Raw genomic sequence first — 20,458 nt, 5'->3', positions numbered from 1 at the left:
CATTTTAAGTGATCTAGCACATGAAAGATCTCTCCCAAACATGTAGTTTTTGGTATGGTTCCTTGTGCTCAAGTGTCGGCTAATTTGACATTTAGGACAAGAAGCCGTACTATGAATGAGTATGAATTTTCAAAGGTGTAACGCCAGTGTTAGAACACGTCACTAACCTTTTTTTACGCACTTACTTTCTGAAGCTAATCTGATATTTACACCAAAGGAATTGCTTCTTATCCTCTATTAATGAACTTTTACTTACCTTAATTCATTTGTTTGTAGAGGAAATCAGCTCCTCTCCTCTTCTGCCTTGCAAAATGCTCTATGACCATTTAATTTAAATTTGACTGATTCAGTTATTCTTTTTCAAGAGAACACATTGCAAGTGCACAAAGTCCGTTCTCAAGCACAGTATTGTGCATAAATGTTTTCACTTGTTTTAATGTAGAGAAGCAGTGTTATGCCACCTTTGTTGTTATTGTTACTATTGTTTGTAGAAGTTTAACACTTTCAGGAAACACTTTTGCAGCAAAATATTTTTCATAAAGAAAGTTCAACTAAGTCAAAGCACCTGACGATTTTATAAAATAATTTTGGTTGAATAAAGCATTCAGTTTATGTCACTAAACACTGAAATTTTTACAATTTTACAGCTACATTCGGTTCTTTTTCTGGGAAAACAATTTTATGTTTGGAAAACACTGATGGTTAAACAAGTTGTGCAATTGACAGATGATCATTAAAACTGAATCGATCACCGATCCGAGTCATGATGTTGCTACAGATGTCTTGTGCACACACCATTCTCAATTCAGTGAAACGACGACCTTTTGCAATTGGCTCTTCTTGTTCCCAGTGATCGTCAGCGTCTAGTGAGACCCTAACATACTAGACAGAAGCTGCAAACTGAGATACGAATTCAACAGTTTTCACTGCTTCAATATTCCTTTGCTGGAGTTGGTTGAAGAAACTATCACATGTCACAAGGTGGCATAACATTATTTAAAAAGACGTAGCCAGAAGAGGAAATCTTCATATTGCAGGAAACCCTTGAACCCTGTAACATTTGTTACTTTCTTGTAATCATCATCATCATCATCATCAGTGACTTTTTCCATGCATTCAACAATTTCCTTTCCATGTAGTTGTTACGTTCCGTGATTTGAAATTCCATCCGATGGATTGAGGATAAGTAGGAATACGTTTCTTCACTATCTCATTAAGAATGGCTGTGCATTTAGGAGACTGGGAGAAAAAGCACAAATTTCTTTGAAGTTGCTGAAGAAGATCCCCACTTACTTATTGCCTGTCACACAATGTTCAAAAATCAAATTTCACTGATGTATGTAACAGTGAATGAAGTGAGCTTTTTTTATACATTTCTTTAATCCTGATTTGAACTCCACTTTTGTGGCCACTCGTAGCAGGAGTACAATTGTAAACTGAGCTATCAGTTTCTCAGGTCTTCCATCTACATTCATTTTTTCTAGGTCACTGAAAACAGCTACAGTTTCATCTTCTGCAGCATGAATTTTTGATTGTACAAAGGAAATAAATCTTATAAATTTTCCGCTACAGCTCACAGTGAATTATCGTGATCAGTCGTGACAGAATTTTTACAGTAAATAGTTTCGTCAACTTCGATAGCAAGGAAATTTGTCTTCGACAATTCATTCCTGATCAGATTTAGGCACATATTTTACTCGAATTGCTATGATAGTTTCTGACACGGTGTCGCGGAGGGGAAGCCTTAGCTGGCGCACATCTAGAACCCATTTTGCCTGGTGACCGTGTCAAGAAGAAGGTGCGCCAATATCCAGCTTCTGCAACAGCGACAATGAGTGACTGTCGCCACTTCCTCGATCGACGGCCTCAAACCTTCAATCAACCAACAAGGACGATTGGAAGCACTTAAAGTTTTAGAACTGTACGGCAGACCTCAGCTTTTCAAACCGTTCAAATCACAAAATTACAGCAACGTAGCATGAAACTTTGTTGTCCATTGTTCCAATAGCATTACCACGCAGGGTCCCTTCCTTTTCCGGAATGAACCCGAGTGTCGTTGAAATTCATACACCAGCATTAAAGTAATATCATTCCATTTCACTGCTTTAATTTCAAAGTTCAGTTAAAGTATTCATAGCTGGCTTCAATATTTAGATTACACAAACACAAATTAAAAGTGTGAGTTTTCTTATCATATTTTAGCTTACCTGTGACTACAGCTCAGCTTGGTACATACTAAATTTTACTATTTTTAATTGTTCAGAATCATTTAATTCAAGTTTAAAGTTAAATCTCTTATTTATGAATTGCATAGATTCAAATAGCTTTTGAAATGATTGTTGAGGTAGCCCAAGACTAACCTTATTTTATTGAATTTTGTAGTGCTTCAGAAACAAAGTTCACTATTAATTTCAATCACTAAATTAACTTTCAATTTTCTGGTTTTATTAATTCTTTTGGTAAAATTAAGTCAGAGTGTAGCGAAATTTATTACTTCTGACAAACTTTCAGTTTTCACTCTACACGTGCCAACCTTCAGTTGCCACGCTTCTAGTGCTAATTATATGTGTAATAACCTTTCTTTTTCAGTTACTATAGTAATTGTCCATAGGACTGGTGACCGTAATTTCCCCAAATCTCAAATATCTAATTACCACTAGTTAATTGTTAACATAATGGCCACACATTTACTTTCTTTATTAACTTTACCCCTTTTCAAAATTAATTTCCACCAGTTTCATTTGCATTTTTCCTTTCATTTAGATGTAACCCTTTCCTCCCTCTTTACCGACAGATTAACTTTGGTGACGATTGCTTTTCCCAAATTTCCATTAGGTACACACGGTTTAATTTTTCGCTGTCATTAAGGTCGATAAGTGAGGGGGAGTTTACAACACTGTCAAATTCTGCTATCAGATCAACTAGCCCTCGAAAAGTTCTGAGGTTCTTGGAATTTCCTGTTTGGTGTTGGCCCCTTAGGGATACAGGGTACTTTTCCGGCTCAATATTATGTAAAAATCAATACTTATTTCTTTCAGGTACTGTTTATAATGTATATGTTTTAAAGATTTCTTGTTGATATCAGGTAACACAGCACAATTTGTAAACAAATTAGAAGTATTTTGAATATTTTTGAACCTGCTTAGGGTTATTAAAAATAATTACAAAGAAAGTGATGCATTTTTTTCCAAAATGCTTCCTCAAATTGAGGTAGTATTTAATCCAATTTTATACATTTGAAGGAGACCAAATTTTTACCAGGTATGCATGACATGATGGCTGAGGTACTAGACCTTTCTTAATTCCACCTGTTATGCATATTACAAGGATAAAAAAATATCACATCTTACATTTTTAATTTTTAAAATTTTTTCCTAATAAAATGTTATTTTTTCTATAATTTAGCTAATTCTGAAGTAAAGCTTAGATCTACTACATATAAGTATGGACTATTGCAAGTTACATCAAAAATAGACCAATGCTTTATAAACTTTAGGAATTATTTGTACCTGAATTCTGAAAAATACAACTTGCAGGAAATTGCAATTGAAGATACGATTGCAATTAAACTGCGCCCCAGAACTTTCCTGAAGCATAATCTTCATCCTGCAGCATTTCTTCATCTTCAAGCTTCCTCTTGGCATTCCTTTTAGCAGTTCTTGCTTATTTGATAATTTGAAGAGCGAACCTTTCAGTTTCATGCACCCGTTGTCGGTCACACGCAAGCAATTCATCTTAGATATTAGAGCCACATTTTATGCCTAAATTTATAAGGAGTGCCAACCTTCCTATCACTCCATCAATGAAACATATCACTGCATCCAGTACACCAACTTTTAATTTATCTAGTCTGGCAAAACACTCTTGGGTAATCTTTCCCATATGCAATGGTTGAAACTTTCATTTGTATTCCGAGTGCCCCCATGAAGACATTTACTAAGCAAAGCAGGGTCACTCAGGTCTCTAAAAATTGGTTTTATTTCTTTCATAACAGGCTCGAGAAGAGAATGCTTGTGATGGTATTTTTGACCACTTCGTTTTGCTTTTTGGTAACCACACCAAGAACCTGCTTCTTTAGGACAAAGTCCATGAACAGGGTGGTCATCTGTGGACAACTTATGAAAGTAGGTAAACCATACAGCTTTTCTCATTGCTGTAACACCATTCAGATGTGAAGTTCATCTAATGGCCAGTCCATAATAACTCTGAAGGAGGTCTGTTTCAGTTTCGCTCAATCTGCCTCGGCCAGACAGAGATTTTCCATCAGACAGAAACTTTCCTTTCATTTCTCTTTGTAGCTTCCTCAATCTAGCACCCATCTTCTTTTGCACATGTCCACAACACTCCAGTTTTGTTACCAAGGTATCCCCATAAACATTGAACTCATTAATTTTATTGAAAGCTTTAGAGTCACCAACGCCTAAGTACGCCGTATATCTAACATTATAAACCAGCACCGACCTCTGAAATATTTTTAGAGCTCCATGACACTCCATACCTCCACTGTAACCATCATAGTTCTTAGAACACTGATGTTCAATATGTCCTTCAGTGTTACCATGGCAGGTGTGGCAGTACTTAGATAAGCACTCAACATCAACAACTTTTCCATTCTCCAGAGAAGTAGAACTTACAAGGGACAATGAAAAGAACAATGTCCTTGAAGGTTGCCATGTCCCCTCAAGTGCAACAGCAATGAACCTGGTTTCACAAATATTTATAGTTTCTTCTAGTGCACTTTTCATAGATGCCTTAGACACAACCGTCAAGGTACCTAAAAGTATTTTTATGTACTTGCTGAACCTACTGGGAGGAGGAGGGAGGTCCATTAAACCACAAAAAGTTTGAGCAGCATTTTTTCCTTTTCCTATTGCATGCATTGCATACATTAAATTCAAATTCACAACATGTGAATTACGCACAATGATTGAAGTTATTTTTGGGGTAGATTTATTGCCGGATCTACACAGAACAACAAATTTTGATGCTAAATCCTTCCTGCTACTTTGTTTTTCAGTTATTTCCAGATAGCCTATACAATCACATTGTTTACACTTCGCCACTTCCTTTATCTAAGAAGATAAGATGCCCAACTCAACAACAACAAATCCACTACAAACAGAGTCATTGTTGACACAAAAATTTGAATCACCAGCAGGTGTGCCAGGTGGGAGTTTCTTCCCTGAAGAACTGATACATAGGTTACTTTCAACTGTGTGGTTTGCTTTGTTTGTGAACCGATTACCACGGAATTTCCTTTTATTGAGTTTCTTGATGTGTGATATAGTTCGTATTTATTGCACACTAAAGGAAATGTACTTCCACAACTGTATGTAGCAACTGGGCAACAAACATTCAGTTACACGTGAGCAAACTGCTTCAGAGAAACAAAAGTAAATACTAGCAAAGATGATCATTTACAGACACTAGAAGCCTGCACTGTTACTAAAATATGTAGTGTATCATACATATAATCGCTGAAAACAGAAAGTTCACAGTTATTTTCGAAATAATACTGGTTTCTGTGACAGAAATAAAGGGGGCATAGCAGCATACATGACCGTAACTTTAAAATTTGGTGTATATATAGGTCATTTTTCATTTGAAACCCTATAATGTATATATCAATGAAATCAGGAAAGACTATAGAATTTAATACAGTCATAAAAAATTTCGATTTTTCCACCATTTATAAGTACCCGGTATCCTTAAGGCCAGCTCAAGTGTGCTGCAAAATTTAATGCAATTTTTCAGTTTTCTCAAGATATGGCGGTTTTTAAGACATTTTCATATTTCCATATGTTAAGGCAGTAAGCACTGCCTAGTTGGCACTTTCCCTAGCACTGAAAATTCGATGAAACTGTGATTATCATGGAAGATTAGTCGAGAGATAACTCACTTTGATATGATAAAAACAAAGATTCCATGACTTACCAAGCGGGAAAGTGCCGGTAGATAGGCACAATAAAAAAACACACAAACACACATGTGTGCAAGTGTATACCTATCCTTTTTTCCCCCTAAGGTAAGTCTTTCCGTTCCCGGGATTGGAATGACTCCTTATCCTCTCCCTTAAAACCCACATCCTTTCATCTTTCCCTCTCCTTCCCTCTTTCCTGGCGAAGCAACCGCTGGTTGTGAAAGCTCGAAATTTTGTGTGTGTGTTTTTTTATTGTGCCTATCTACCAGCACTTTCCCGCTTGGTAAGTCATGGAATCTTTGTTTTCAATATATTTTTCCCATGTGGAATGTTTCTTTCTATTTTATTTACATCACTTTGATATGAAATATACATTTATTGATCACTTGTACATATGACAATTATTAATGTTACACATATCACGAGCTGAAAGTTCGCAAGACAGACTAGTCCAAAGAAAAAAGGTAACAAAGATAGGGCACTCTGCGCAAGAAACACCACAGAGACGCACAAGATGAAGTCGTTATCTTGGTACCAAGGCGGCGGGTGTAGATAGCGGCTGGCGCAGGAAGTGGGGGCAAAAGCGTCAGCGATGCTGCAGCCCCGTGGTTCCAACAGCTGCACATGGGAGATGATGACAAGCGAACACGATTTGGCCGAAGGCAGGGTGGCTGCATCAGGAGGAAGGTTGTCATTGAGGGACCATGCTGGTTTAAGTCTATTATCTGACAGTGTCTGGTGCCATCTGTGGAGGTGGATGACAAATGTATTGGTACCGCGATATATCACACGGTGAGGGCCGGATAGGGCGCCTGAAGGACCGCCCGCACAGTGCCTTCCCACAGCATAACAAAGTCACATGTAGCTAGGCCCTTGTGGACAAACACCGACGGGGTTGTGTGGGGGCAGGACGGGGGTGGTGTGCGGGATGGGGGCGGTGTGGAGGTGCGTGACATGCGTGCGGACATGCTCGACCAGGGCGGGGAAATCCTCGGATGTGATGGGAGGTGAATCCTCGAACTCGCAGGGGAGGAGTGGCTCGCCATGTAGAACCTTTGAGAGTGAGGCATTAAGATCTTCTTTATGAGCTGAGCGAATACCCAGCAGGATCCACTGGAAGGCCTCTGACCATAGGCACATCAGGGCGGCCTTGAGTGTGTGGTGCCACCACTCAACGAGGCCATTCAACTGTGGATGGTAAGCTGTGATACAAAACTTGGTGACACCACAGAGTTCGCAGAGTCGTGCGAAGAGTAAGGACTCAAACTGGCATCCTTGGAAAGTGATGAGAGATAGGAGACAGCCAAAGTGAGCAACCCATGCCAAGGTGAAGGAATGGGCAACGGTCTCAGCGATGATGTCAGTAAGGGGGACTGCTTCGTCCCAGTAGGTCACACGATCGATGACCGATAAGATATATCTGTAGCTCTCGGACAGAGGAAGGGGACCTACAACATTCGTTTGGGTGTGCCACAAATGCCCCTTATGGATGTCAAACTTGCCCAGAGGAGGTTGGGCATGCCTTGCTGCACTGGCACGGAATGCACGCACGGCTCCAAGTGTGACAGTTTGTGCTTGACACCAGGCCAGACAAAGCGCTCTGTAACCAGCCACATCGTGGTTCAAGTCCCAGAGTGGGCTAAGCCATGCAAGGTAGTAAAGACCCTATGGCGAAGAGTGGCGGGGACCAGGGGGCAACGTGGGCCTGTAGAGGCATCACAAAGAACAGAGATTCCCGAACCAGGTAGTATATTGGGCTGTACAGAGAGCACTGGGCCATTGTCTGATATTAGTGGCTGCGTATCGTTGTCGTCTGCTTGTAGTCGGCGAGCTCCTCCAGATTCAGCAGTGCGGTTAGCACACAGATGCGAGAAAGGTAGTCTACCACAATGTTCTCTGAACCATGGATACAGCATGCATCAGAAGAGTGCTGACAGATGTAGTCCATATGGCGGAAACATCTGGGCAGACGGTCTTTAGCCGGATTACGAACAGGGTCCACAAGTGGCTTGTGATCGGTATAGATCCTGAAGGGTCACCTCTCAAGGTCACTACAAAAATGTTTAATTGTCTCTTACACTGCGAGCAGCTCACGATCAAATGCCAACTACTTGCACTGGCTCTTAGTCAGTTTCTTGAATAAGAATCGGATGGGATGGGTGGAATTGGCAGTGTGCTGCTGTAAAACAGCACCCACAGCTGAGTCACTGGCATCAGTCGTGATCGAGACTTGGGCCTCAGAGTCAGGGTGGGCGAGTGTGACAGCTTTGGCTAGGGCAGTTTGAAGGTTACCATAAGCATCGAGAATTGGTTGGGTCCACTCAAACTTGCATTTTCCAGTGGTGTTCTTGCCAGAGTGTGCGTCATTGAGGGCCATTTGGACCAAGGCAGTTAGAGCAATATGGCGGCAGTAAAAGTTTGCCATACCCAGAAAACGACAGAGCTGAGCACAATCCTCGGGAAGAGGAAGTTTAAGTGAAATTTCGACATGAGAGCTCGTCGTCGGAAAGCCTTCAGCCAAGACGGAATGGTCGAGGAAGGTAACAGATGTGGAACATAGTTGAGATTTAACATTGTTGATCACCATGCTGCTGGCAGCGAGGGCTGAGTGTACTGAAGCGAGGTGAACTTGATGCTTCTCAGCGGAGGAAGAAAAGATACGGATATCATCTAACTAAGTGTAAGCAAAAGGCAGAGGGAGCAAAATGGAATCAATGAATTGTTGCCACATCTGTGCAGCATTTTTTAATCCATAAGGCATGTAACAGTATTCAAATAGGCCAAAGATTCTGATGATGGCCATCTTTGGAATATCCGGTGGATGTGGTGATACGCTTTGGAACAATCTAATATCGAGAAAAAGATAGAACCATGATGCAACTACATCAAATCTTGAATATGTGGTATGAGGTAGTTATTGATAATGGTGTTGGCATTAAGGGACCTGTAGTCCCCACACATGCGTGAGGTGCCGTCCTTTTTGGGAACAAGTTGAATATGGAAAGACCAGTTGCTATCGGAGCGGCGGAGCACACCCAAAGCCAACAGATCCTGAATGATCTCCTTGGTGTGCAGAAGTTTGGAAGTGCTAAGGCGCCTGGCCTTATAATGAACATGTGGACAGTAGGTGGTGCGGATCTTATGGCAAGTGCGATTACTGATGGCCGATAATCGTGTGGGGGAGTCAGCATGAGGGTCAAGAAGGGATCCACAAGCAATGTCGGTTCACTGACTTTGATGAACCAGGGCGATAGGCGGGGCGTCGGCTGAACTGTAGAGCTGGATGCATGGCAAACCGCAGCAGCCTGCAGGTCTGGTGAAAATTGTGTACAAAAACCAACCCATTACAGGTTCACCCACATCGGCATTGTGGAAGGTCCAAGGGAAGATTTGAATGGGTGAGAGGAGAAGTGACATCTTGATAGAGCCGTGGACTGCAATGGGAGAACAGTTGGCGGCAAACAAGGCGAGGGTAGTGGGGAATGGCGAGTTGACAGCGTGTTTGACCGGGATGACGCTAACATCGGTGCTAGTGTCAATGAGAAAGCGGATGACGATAGAGATATCTGTGGCACAGAAGCGTCGCGTTGCTGAAGCGTGTGGTGCAGCGTCAGAAGATACGCAACGTGAAGACACGTGGTGGGACATGACACCTAAACCTACCCACCAGTCTCTTTTGGGTAGGCGCAGGGCGTGCAGCAATTGCAGGCAGTGTCCCCGTAAGTAGCATGGAACCAGTACAGCGGGTAGGCCACGGAAAGAATGAACACCTGTATCTTTCCATACAAGCTCTGATTTCCCTTATTTTATCATGATGATCATTTCTCCTTATGTAGGTCAGTGTCAACCAAATATTTTCTCATTTGGAGAGAAAGTTGGTGATAGGAATTTCATGAGAAGATTGCTCCGCAGCAAAAAGCGCCTTTGTTTTAATGATGTCCATCCCAAATCCTGTCTCATTTCAGTGACATGCTGTCCCCTATTTTGCAATAATACAAAACATGCTGCCCTCCTTTCAACTTTTTCGATGTACTCCATTAATCCTATCTAGTAAGGATCCCACACCATGCAGCAATATTCTAAAAGAGGACAGACAAGCATAGTGCTGGCAGTCTCCTTAGCAGATCTGTCACACTTCCTATTTGTCCTGCTAATAAAACGCAGTCTCTGGCTAGCCTTCTGCACAACATTTTCTGTGTGTTCCTTCCAATTTCAGTTGTTTATAATTGTAATTCCTAGGTATTTAAATGAATTTACGGCCTTTAGATTTGATTAATTTATCACATAACTGAAGTTTAACAGATTCCTTTTAGTGCTGATTTGGATGACCTCACACTCTTTGTTATTTAGAGTCAATTTCCAATTTTCACACCATAGAGATATCTTTTCTAAATTGTTTTGCAATTTGTTTTGATCTTCTGATGACTTTACTAGTCAATAAATGACAGCATCATTGCCAACAACCTAAGACGGCTGCTCAGATTGACTCCCAAATCATTTACACAGATAAGAAACAGCAAAGGGCCTATAACACTACCTTGGGGAACACCAGAAGTCACTTCTATCTTACTTGAAGACTTCCCATCAATTACTATGAACTGTGACCTCTCTCACAGGAAATCACAAATACAGCAGCATAACTGAGATGATATTCCACAAGCACGTAATTTCACTACAAGCCGCTTGTGTGCTGCTGTGTCAAAAGCCTTCCAGAAATCCAGAATCAATTTGAAGTCCCTTGTCAATAGCACTCAACACTTCATGTGAGTAAAGAGCTAGTTGTGTTTGACAAGAACGATGTTTCCTAAATCTGTGTTGACTGTGTGTCATCAGACCGTTTTCTTCGAGATAATTCATAAAGTTTCACCACAATGTATGTTCCAAAATCCTGCTGCATATCGACGTTAATGATATGGGCTTGTAATTTAGTTGATTACTCCTACTACCTTTCATGAATACTGGTGTAACCTGTGCAACTTTCCAGTCTTTGTGTATGGATCTTTCGTAGAGCAAACAATTATATATGATTGTTAAGTATGGAGCTATTGCATCACCACAATCTGAAAGGAACTTAGTACTTAATGACTTACAGTGTATCATAGGATCATAATATAAAATACATTAAAAAACCATGGGATCGGTCTAATACAAGGAAAAGAAGCCTCGAAACAGGAAGGGTTATGTGGCCACACAAAACTAAACACAACACCAAAATGTAAAATGTGTAAAAGTTAATATCACACTCTTTAAGGAAGAGCAGTTTGTTCCTCGACATTCACTACATCAAACACTAGTGGATATGTAGGGTCTCCAAAATAATTTTCTCACAATCATATACATGCCTCTAATATAGAGCAAATAACTGATAACACATTATATTCTTTGATGAAGGATATATTGCAACCAATAGCAGAATTAAGATGGGAACAGGTATACATTATTGTATGACGCATATGAGGTAAGCAGATGAGAGAATACACACTACTTATTCAGAATTAAAAAAGGTACCGACAATGGTTAAATGTAGGAAAGGGCAGCAAATACATAATACTTGCAGAAAGATGTGTGGGAGCCACCACTGGGAACACAATGTAATGTGTATACTGCTGCCATGTAATAAAAATGGTTCAAATGGCTCTAAGCACTATGCGACTTGACATCTGAAGTCATCAGTCCCCTACACTTAGAACAACTTAAACCTAACTAACCTAAGGACATCACACCCAACCGTGCCCGAGGCAGGATTCGAACCTGCGACCTAGAAGCCGCGTGGTTCCGGACTGAAGCGCCTAGAATGGCATCATGGTATAAATTCCATTATAAAATTGTAGAATACCTATAAAAACATTTTGGTCAGTTCAATAAAAATACACCATATTGTAAAATGGCATCATAAAATAACAGCAAAGAAATTGACAGAACTAAAAAGATTATGAGGCTGCATAAAGTGAGCATAACACTGAGATATAAACCATAGTCCTAAAGCAGAGCAGTTATCAGAATACATATTCAAAGTTACTACATCATACATTATTGGATATGTACAGACGGCAAAATATTCTCCTCACTATCATATACATGACTCTAATATTGAGCAAATACATGAAAATGCATCACATACTTTGAGGAGGAAATATTACGTGCTTGCTGCTGCTCCCTACATTTAACAATTGTTGACACCTTTATTCTGAACACACAGTGTGTACTAGCTCATCTGTTTACTTGATACAATAATGTATTATTGGATACATACAAAAATCTACTCACCAAGCAGCAGTAGAACACATACACAAAAGAAAATTGGAATTAGGCAACGTTTCGGAAGCCACTAGCTCCTCCTTCAGGCAGAAGGGTTGAAAGGTAAGGAAGAGGGGCAAAGCAAAAGGGCTGGAGAGGTCTATGAAAAGGGGTAGATTTTAGAAAAGTCACCCAGAACGACAGGGTCAGGGGAGACTTACCGGATGGGGTGAGAAGGAAAGACTGATTGTTGGCACTGCAGCGGAGAAAATTTGAAAACCTGAGAGCTTACAGGTGGAAGACAGGGTAATATGCAAGACAGAGATTACTGCTTAAACATTGTGCACAAGTTAATAGGAGCAAAAAACAAAGTGCACTGTATGTAACAGAGGTGGGGAGGTGGGAGAGGGCAGTAAAAAAACCACACACACACACACACAGATGTAAAAAGAACACAGTGAAGAAAGGAGTAAATACTGTGAATAAATGCCGAATGGAAGAAATTAATGTAAATTAAGACCAGGTGGGTGGCAAGAACCAAGAGCATGTTACAATGCTGGTTCCCACCTGTGGAGTTCTGAGAGACTAGTGTCTGAGGGAAGAATCGAGATGGCGTGTGTGGTGAAACAGGCACCGACTTCACGACTGGCATGTTGTAGTGCACGCTCTGCAACAGGATACTGCGTGTTGCAGGAAACACCCTCTGCCTATGCCCATTCATACTAACTGGTAATTTGATAGTAGTCATGCCAATGTAAATGGCTGAACAGTGTTTACATAACAGCTGGTATATGACGTGCCATTTCACTGGTGGCTCTCCCTTTGAGATAGTATATGTTTTGCCAATTTCAGAGCTGGCATAGGTGGTGGTTGGATGATGATGATGATGATGATGATGATGATGATGATGACTGGTTAGGACAGCACTCAACTGCGCAGTCATCAGTGTCTGTACAAAGTCCCACTCTTTACACAGTCCAGTCCAGCCACTTTCACAAATGATGATGAAATGGTGAGGAGAACACAAACATCCAGTCCCTGGGCGGAGAAAATCTCCATCCCAGCCAGGAATCGAAACAGGGACTCCATGATCCAGAGGCAGCAACGCTAGCCACTAGACCACGAGCTGTGGACATGTGGTCAGTTTGACTCACAGGGATGGGGTCTTGATGGCAGACGCTGTATGCAGAGTTGTCAGACAGCTGGCGTACATCTTCACTAACATACTCCTTTCGGTCAAGTACCACAGTAGTAGATCCTCTGTCGACTGGAAGCATAATCATGGAGTCGTCAGCATTTAGGGAACATACGAGCCTGGAGTGCTGCAGACCGGTTAGAGTCATGTTGTAGGGACCTGAGGAAGGGTTGTGAAGCAATGCTCAATGTGAGGATTTCTTGGAACACTTGTAATAAATAGTTTTGAGGTAGTGGTGGTGGATCAGGTTGGGATCATGGTCAGGACTGTTCAAGGCAGCTTTCAATATCAGGTTTTCTCTTGGAAAGGTTTTGTGACTGAGTTGCAAAGTGAAAGTTCCAGTTGACATTATGTGTGAAGGAAAGAAGTCCTTCACCAAAGCAGCATGATCAAATTCAGGTTTAGGGCTGAAAGTGGGACCCTTGGACAATATAGATAAGTCAAGAGAGAAGAGTGCTTTAGACGAAAAGTTGAGGACACTGTACTGCTGTGGCTGGTTATTCTGATTATAAGTTATTCTTGGACTGGAAGGCAGTGGTGAAGGCTGTGGAATGTTAAGGAGGGTGGACTCTAACCTCCGGCAGGAGGGGACCACACAATTAGTGATACAGCACCTCTAACCGCGTGGCTGGGGTTGGGCAAGCTTGGTTTGTAGGAGAGGAGTGGTGATTGAAGGTATGGCTGTTTAGGGAGCTGCAGGGTGACAGGAAGGGAAACACCACTGTTGAGGTAGTTTAAGCAGAAGGTGGGATAGCTTTTTGGGGTGATTTCTGGCTTGTTCTTGCAGTTTGAAGTTCGCTCAGCAGAGGAAATCATCCAAGGAAACATGAGGGGCAGATAATTGCAGGACTTTGTAGAAGGAGAGAAGTCTGGTGGAGTGGAAATTGGTTGATGAGGCATAGAAGTCACAGACTACTTGTGTAAGGGCAAGAGATTGCTGTATTTGAAACTGTAAAAGAGCGTGGTGTAGAGAGGATAACATCCAGATACAGGAACTTCCAATGTTAGGCCTTTTGGAGTAACTCCAAGGGTCGAAGAGGTTTCGAGAAACAGAATGTGGTTCAAAAATGGTTCAAATGGCTCTGAGCACTATGGGACTTAACATCTGAGGTCATCAGTCCCCTAGAACTCAGAACTACTTAAACTTAACTAACCAAAGGACATGACACACATCCATGCCTGAGGCAGGTTTCGAACCTGTGACCATAGCGGTCTCGCAGTTCCAGACTGAAGCACCTAGAACCACTCCGCCACTCCGGCCGGCAAACAGAATGTGGGACCTTGGTTTTGATAGTGCAAAAGCATGTTTTTGAATAGATTTCTACCACTCCAAACTGTCTTTTCTCGCCATGGTGAATCTCATGTCAAATTTCCCACAATTTCTAACACTCCAAAAAAATTTGAAATTTTCGGTAATTTCCTACGGTACCAAAGTGGTGAGGTCATCAGTCCCTAGGCTTACACACTATTTAATCTATCTTAAACTAACTTACGATGAGCACAAAAAGACACACACACACACACACACACACACACACACACACACACACACACAAAACACACACACAAGGGCGGATTTTAACCTCCGACGGCGGAAGCCACGCGAACCATGGCAAGGTGCCTGAGACAGCTAACACTCCAAACTGTGCTCTCTTGCCATGATGAATCCCATCTCATATTATTTAGATACACTGATGACATTTTTACCGCATGGACTCATGGTAAGACTGACCTGTTAAAATTCCTGGAATCTCTGAATACCTTCTCCCAATTAAATTTCACATGGTCCTCTTCAGAAACCTGTACCTTTTTCCTTGATGCTGATCTCATCCTCACTGAAGGCCAGCCACACACTTCTGTCCACATTAGGATTTCCTGGTCCATCACGTCAAACCCTGGTACTGCTGATCCCCATAAAAAAACAGCTTCGGAGCACACTACTGGTCTGTAATGTATTAATCAGCTATCTCTACAAGCCCACGACTTCCTAAAATCACACCCTGAAATAAGATCCATTCTGTCGGAGATTTTGTCTGCCAAACCTAGAATAGCTCTTCGCCACCATCTTAATCTCCACATTATTCTTGCAGGCTCTATGTTCCTTCCACACCCATCTCCCTACCCTATGGCTCCTACCCCTGTAACCATCCTTGCTGCAAGATTTGCTCCAGACATCCTCGTACCATCACCTATGCCACTCTGCAACTGGCAAAACATATACAATCCCAGAGGGGGACCCACCTGTGAAATGACACGGTCATATACTAGCTGTTATGTAAACACTGTTCAGCCTCTTACTTCGGCATTACTTCTACCAAAATGTCAGTTAGTATGAATGGGCACAGGCAGAGGGTGTATACTGACAACACGCAGTATCCTGAGCATGCACTACAATATGACAGTTGTGACCTTGGTGTCTGTTTTACCACATGCACCATCTCAATTCTTCCCTCAGACATCAGTTTCTCAGAACTAAACAGGTGGGAAATAGCAGTACATGTCCTTGGTTCTCACCACCCACTTGGCCTTAATTTACGCCTTCTGTCTCAGCATTTATCAACACCAGCTTTTCTGAATTGTGCAGGTGGGAAGTCTCCCTGCAATCAATCCCACATTCCCCTAACCCCCCTGACATCTACCCTGGTTAGTTCCTGTGCTTTACCCACCAATCCATTTCCTAGCTTCCATTCCAACACTACACAGCCTTCTATTCCACCAATGCACCCACCCCACTGAACACACTATGGCTTCTGGCCACAGTCCTTCAATGGAAGAAAACCCTTTTATTGACTACATAGGATAAATGCTAAAACAGAATATTTTTTGAGACTTGATACTCTGACTACTGTAAAAAAAAAAGTAAATCGCAACATATTGTCAAATAAAGTAACAGTCAAAACAAGTTATATGAACATCATGTAACACTCACTGAGCTAACAAGGCTGTCAGAAACAATTTGATTTTGCCGAACTGATGCATAAGGTCAACAGATGTTTAATGATGATGATTACTTTTACCAAAGTAGAGGCTAAGGGTGTTCTCAAGGTACTTAGAATGATAGTATGTAGGGGCTCTTATGTTGTTGGCATAATGCTATCCTGTCATTATCAATCTTGAGAAGACCATAATGTCTTGTTTAAATTGGTGCTCATTACCACCACTTCTTATTGGGTTTATCTGGTAGAGTTCTGCTTAAGGCAAAGCACCAGACACATATGCTGTTTATATACACACCACTTAAGTGCGAACCTCACACAAAGAAACAAAGGACCTCCAAGAATTAAGAAGTTGGGTGGAAGCGGGCATAGAGATAAAGCCATGCTCTGACGCCACAACTTCATCACCATACCTGGTGACATTTATGCGGTCATTTGCAAAAATACTACATGCAATGGACAGTGACGTCTAGCCCATAAATTATTCTGCCAAACATGTTTATTCTGTGTTAAATGAATTTCACACAGTCTAAGCTGCATTTAGTTTGAAATCATCATCATCATCGTCATCATCATCTAAGACTGATTATGCCTTTCAGCGTTCAGTCTGGAGCATAGCCCCCTTATAAAATTCTTCCATGATCCCCTATTCAGTGGTAACATTGTTGCCTCTTCTGATGTTAAACCTAATACTTCAAAATCATTCTTAACCGAATCCAGGTACCTTCTCCTTGGTCTGCCCCGACTCCTCCTACCGTCTACTGCTGAACCCATGAGTCTCTTGGGTAACCTAGCTTCTCCCATGCGTGTAACATGACCCCACCATCTACGCCTGCTCGCCCTGACTGCTACATCTATAGAGTTCATTCCCATTTTTGATTTGATTTCCTCATTGTGGACACCCTCCTGCCATTGTTCCCATCTACTAGTACCTGCAATCATCCTAGCTACTTTCATATCCATAACCTCAACCTTGTTGATAAGGTAACCTGTATCCACCCAGCTTTCGCAACCATACAACAAAGTTGATCGAAAGATTGAACGGTGCACAGATAACTTAGTCTTGGTACTGACTTCCTTCTTGCAGAAGAGAGTAGATCGTAGCTGAGCGCTCACTGCATTAGCTTTGCTACACCTCGCTTCCAGTTTTTTCACTATGTTGCCATCCTGTGAGAATATGCATCCTAAGTACTTGAAACCGTCCACTTGTTCTAACTTTGTTCCTCCTATTTGGCACTCAATCCGTTTATATTTCTTTCCCACTGACATTACTTTTGTTTTGGAGATGCTGATCTTCATGCCATAGTCCTTACATTTCTGATCTAGCTCTGAAATATTACTTTGCAAACTTTCAGTCGAATCTGCCATCACAACTAAGCCATCTGCATATGCAAGACTGCTTATTTTGTGTTCACATATCTTGATCTCACCCCACTAGTCTATTGTTTTCAACATATGATCCATAAATAATATGAACAACAGTGGAGAGAGGCTGCAGCCTTGTCTTACCCCTGAAACTACTCTGAACCATGAACTCAATTTACCGTCAACTCTAACTGCGCCTGACTATCCATATAAAGACCTTTAATTGCTTGCAAAAGTTTGCCTCCTATTCCATAATCTCATAGAACAGACAATAACTTCCTCCTAGGAACCCGGTCATATGCCTTTTCTAGATCTATAAAGCATAGATACAATTCCCTGTTCCACTCATAACACTTCTCCATTATTTGACGTAAGGTAAAGATCTGGTCCTGACAACCTTTAAGAGGCTTAAACCCACACTGATTTTCATCCAATTGGTCCTCAACTAATACTCGCACTTTCCTTTCAGCAATACCTGAGAAGATTTTACCCACAACGCTGATTAAAGAGATACCTCTGTAGTTGTTACAATCTTTTCTGTTTCCATGTTTGAAGATTGGTGTGATTACTGCTTTCGTCCAGTCTGATGGAACCTGACCCAACTCCCAGGCAATTTCAGTTATCCTGTGTAGCCATTTAAGACCTGACATTCCACTGTATTTGATGAGTTCCAACTTAATTTCATCCACCCCAGCTGCTTTATTGCACTGCAATCTATTGACCATTTTCTCCACTTCCTCAAATGTGATGCTATTTCCATCATCCTTCCTATCCCATTCTTCCTCGAAATGTGAAACATTACTGATCGTATTTTCACCTACATTGAGCAACTCTTCAAAATATTCCCTCCATCTGCCCAAGGCATCCACAGGATTCACCAGCAGTTTTCCTGACCTGTCCAAAATACTTGTCATTTCCTTCTTACCTCCCTTTCGAAGACTGCTAATTACACTCCAGAATGGTTTTCCAGCAGCTTGATCCATAGTCTCCAACCTGTTTCCAAAGTCTTCCCAAGATTTATTCTTGGATGCTGCAATTATCTGTTTGGCTTTGTTTCTTTCTTCAACATAACTTTCTCTGTCTACCTGAGTTCTAGTATGTAGCCATTTTTGATACTCCTTCTTTTTCCTTTTACAGGCTGCCTTGACTGTGTCATTCCACCAAGCTGTTTGCTTCATCCTACCTTTACACACTACTGTTCCAAGACATTCTTTATCCACTTCTAGTACTGTGTCCCTGTACCTTGTCCATTCCTTTTCCAATGACTGTAATTGACTACATTCAACTACCTGGTACCTTTCTGAGATCATTGTTATGTACTTGTGCCTGATTTCCTTATCCTGAAGTTTCTCCACTCTTATCCTCCTACATATGGACCTGACCTCCTGCACTTTCGGCGTCACAATCCTAATTTCACTGCAGATTAAATAATGATCAGTGTCATCAAAGAATCCCCTGAATATACGTGTGTCCCTCACAGCCTTCCTGAATTCCTGATCTGTTATTATATAGTCAATGACAGATCTGGTTCCCCTGCCTTCCCAAGTATACCAGTGAATGTTCTTATGTTTAAAAAAGGAGTTTGTGATTACTAAGCCCATACTGGCACAGAAATCCAAGAGTTGTTTCCTATTCCTGTTGGCCTCCATATCCTCCCCAAATTTACACATAACCTTTTCATACCTTTCTGTTAGATTTCCAATCCTGGCGTTAAAATCACCCTTTACTCTAACAACTACATCACTGAGTGCCTCATAAAAACTATCCATCTTATCTTGATCTGTCTCTTCACAATGCGAATATACTGACACATTCCTAATTTTCTTGCTAGACATTGTCGAATCTATCCACATCAGTCGTTCGTTTACATACCTTATTGCAACTATTCTGGGTTCCATTTCTTTCCTGATATAGACAGACAAAATGGAGAAGAATGGATAAATGGGACTACTGTCTTTATAATTTATCACTGTCTTTAATAATAATAATAATAATAATAATAATAATAATAATAATATGTAGCACTGTAATTTTGTACATTACAAATGTCAACCTCAAAAAACAGATATTGTGTTTAGCAGTAAACAGGCATGTAGGAAGGGTCAGTTTCTGAACGCGTTGTAGTCTAGCACTCTTTTTACACGCCAGTCTAGTGTTCAAGGCCTATTCTACTTACTGAAACCTATTTTATTTTCTCACATATAATCATATTCCATCGCTGATTGGCCTTCAGTCTGAAAAAGTTTCACAAGTGTTTGTAAAACTATGTTACAATCAGTACAGAAGGGAAAACTATATAGTACCCAAAGGAAAATAAGAGAGATGAAATTTGATGAAATTAGAATTTGTTACCAATCCATGACTACAATCATAAAATCATCAGGGCAGTGCTAATAATGGAGCAGTTTTTCCACACCAAAGCTTTTGCACCATTGTAGTTCTGGGGTACAAGTTGCTTTAGATAAATAATGATTGAGGGAATTTCACAGATACAGCCTTGTGATCTTAAGGTGGCATTTGATTCCTCAAATCGCACATGTAGAGTGAGGCTTATATCTCACTTTGGATACTTTAAAGATAATGAATCTATTTTCACATTTAATCTGGAGTCACGAAATGGCGAACGTGTGTTACAGTAACCTTATTAAATAACTAACAGGCAGGGAGGGAGGGAGAGGAGGGGGGAGGGGGGAGGAGAGAGAGAGAGAGAGAGAGAGAGAGAGAGAGAGAGAGAGAGAGAGAGAGAGACTTGATCTGCTGACTAGCTATACTCCTATCATATGACTGACTTCCCAGAAATACTCC

This window comes from Schistocerca gregaria, chromosome 5 (genome assembly GCF_023897955.1).
Source record: "Schistocerca gregaria isolate iqSchGreg1 chromosome 5, iqSchGreg1.2, whole genome shotgun sequence".
In the NCBI taxonomy this organism is placed as follows: Eukaryota; Metazoa; Arthropoda; class Insecta; order Orthoptera; family Acrididae; genus Schistocerca; species Schistocerca gregaria.
Note: the sequence above shows the minus strand (reverse complement) of the source record.